Source organism: Xiphophorus hellerii, chromosome 21 (assembly GCF_003331165.1).
Source record: "Xiphophorus hellerii strain 12219 chromosome 21, Xiphophorus_hellerii-4.1, whole genome shotgun sequence".
Lineage (NCBI taxonomy): Eukaryota > Metazoa > Chordata > Actinopteri > Cyprinodontiformes > Poeciliidae > Xiphophorus > Xiphophorus hellerii.
This window is the reverse complement of record NC_045692.1, coordinates 20,608,336-20,611,004: the sequence shown is the minus strand read 5'-3', so window position 1 is coordinate 20,611,004 and position 2,669 is coordinate 20,608,336.

Below are 2,669 nucleotides of genomic sequence, written 5' to 3'. Positions count from 1 at the left end.
AATCCTGAAATGCAAAATCCGCCTGCAGGCCACTGGAGGGGAAATAATGAAACACACCCACAGAGGGAGGAGGAAGAGAGAGAACAAGGACATGTTCATCTATCTGTCTATCTATCTGTCAATCCTGCAAAAAGTAAATATTGTCTAGTTTTTCTTCTTTCTAGAGCAAATATCTTAGTACAGTTGAAATATAAGACAAAACTAACAAGATAGATAACCTTACTTTAAGTAAATAATTCCTTAATATTGATGAAAAAGTCTTAGTTCCACTGGTAGATTATTTCATGTGCAACAAGATATTTTTCCCATATTAAAAGTGAAATAATCTGCCAGTAAAATTACAACTTTTTATTGATATTAAGGAATTATGTACTTAAAACAAGTTGCTGTATCTTGCTTAAAAGTTACTTGTAATATAGTTTTGTCTACTAGAAAGTAGACAAAAAAATACTTTGTAAGATTTTGTATTTCTAATTATGCACCTCTTCAGCAGAAATACAAAATCCTACTACGGTAAATATTTTAGTCCAGTTTCTAGTGCAAATATGTTATTATACTTGAAATATTAGACAAAACTAACTAACAAGTTATTTTTTTTTAGCAAAATATAGTAGGTTGGTGAAAATATATTGATGAAAAATTACTTGTAAATTAAATTTATTACAAGACATTTTTTCTTATATTAAAAGTCAAATAATTTGCCAGTAAAACCAGAACTTAAGGAATTATTGAGTTAAAACAAGCTCCTACATATTGCTGAAAAGTAATTTTTTTCTCATTTTTAGTGTACTAAAACATTTGCAGTAGAAACTAAACAAAAATACTTGTTAAGATTTTCTATTTTTCTTTCTTTCTGCTGTATGGCTGGAAGGTAACAGCTGGCGGTACAGGATGCAGGGTCAGGCCCTTCCTTCACAGAGTCTTAGCCTTTCGGCGTTGTCTCAAAGTGTGTGGGGGTGTGTGTGTGTGTGTGTGTGTGTGCTCATTATGTGTGTGTGGAGATGTTTGTATAAGCTACAGAATCAGTTGGAAAGAAAAAAAAAGGCAGAAAAATTCCCCATGTTGCCAAGTATGAAATGAGGGAATTGAAGTTGAGGTCAAACCAACGTCTCCTTGGCAGGAATCGGACATGAAGTGAATCAAACAGCCAGCAGCAGAGTGAAGAGCTTTTAAAAGGTAAAACATTTAAAAAATCACGCTGCAGCCTTGCTTGCCTGAGGCGTGCGTGTTTGCGAAACCACGAGGGTTCATGCTGTTCTGGACTTTGTCCACAAGAGGGCAGTGTTGGAAGCGGTATTTTTTTCCGCTGGATATCAAGCGTCAGGCTTTGTTTTTGTTTTTGTTTTTTTTTTATGGGGGGGAAACGAGGCTGTATCGGATCAGTGGAGCGCAGCTGAACTGCAGAGTTGCTGCTCCACATTCAGTGACTCAGCACTTTCATGAGACTGACCCTGTTTCAGTTCAACATTCATAAATATTTCCATCCCTACAGATTTCTCTTGTGACGCCTTAAAGCAGCGGCGTTACACTGTTTTGTTTTGGGCCAAATCAAGATCATAAAAGCTCTGAAAGGGCAGGTTATGCCAGAATGTATTGATAAAACCTGCTGACAAACTGTTAAAATATCAGTGAATTCTTAAAATTAAATAATATTATTGAACATCTTTTTTTTTGCAATAAAAATTAAAGTATTTATGGTACTAACTTGGAAACATTTACGATATTTGTGCTTATTTATGATGGTAAATGCAATTGTTATTATTCGCTGTATAGATCATGGACTATAATCTGACATGAATTAAAGCAAAAGCAGCTGCAGAAAGTTTTTGACCATTTTTGAGAAAAATCTGCAATAAACTCCAAATTATTAGCGTAAAAAAGTGTGGGGATTTGTTGATTTTATGTGAATTTCCACGATAATTCTCAAGAAACTGGAGGAATTTGGCAGTAAACAGATAAAAACTGCATTGATAGCATAATATTTAAGCACTCTTAGTGTCTAGCCTAGATTCTAGAGGGCCACATAAAAATCTTCGGCGAGCCGGTTTTGGCTCACGGGCCTTAACTTTGACACATGTGGCTTAAAGCTTCAGTGTTACGTTTTAATATCAAAGAAACAAAACCACAGCAATAAATATTAAATTAGGATCCTCAGTGATGATTTATTAAAGCTGCAGTATGTAACTTATTTAAAAAAAATTTTTTTTTTGCTTTTTTGTTAAAATTGTCACAATTTGACAGATAATTTGTGGGGAAATAAATCAACGTCCTTCTCTCTGAGTTGCTGTCTGAAGAAATGCACCACAAACAACCAATCAGAGCCAATCTTGGTACACTTTAAATAAGACAAACTAACTTTAAAGTAGCCCTACAGCAAGATTTAGAGGCTTGTTTTAAATATTTCATTAATATATGATGAAAAGGTGCTACTTCTATTGGCAGATTATTTAACTTATAAAATGGGGAAAACATCTTGTTATAAATTTAAAAACAAGTAGTTTTTCATCAATATTAAGGAATTATTTATTTAAAACAAGCCTCTACTCACCTTTACAGGAAACCCGTTGATCCGCCGTCATCTGTGGCTATGCTAACTAGTGTGAGCATTCACAACATGCTATGCTAGCAAAGCGCTAAGCCCCGCCCCCTGGCTCTGATTGGTTGTTTCT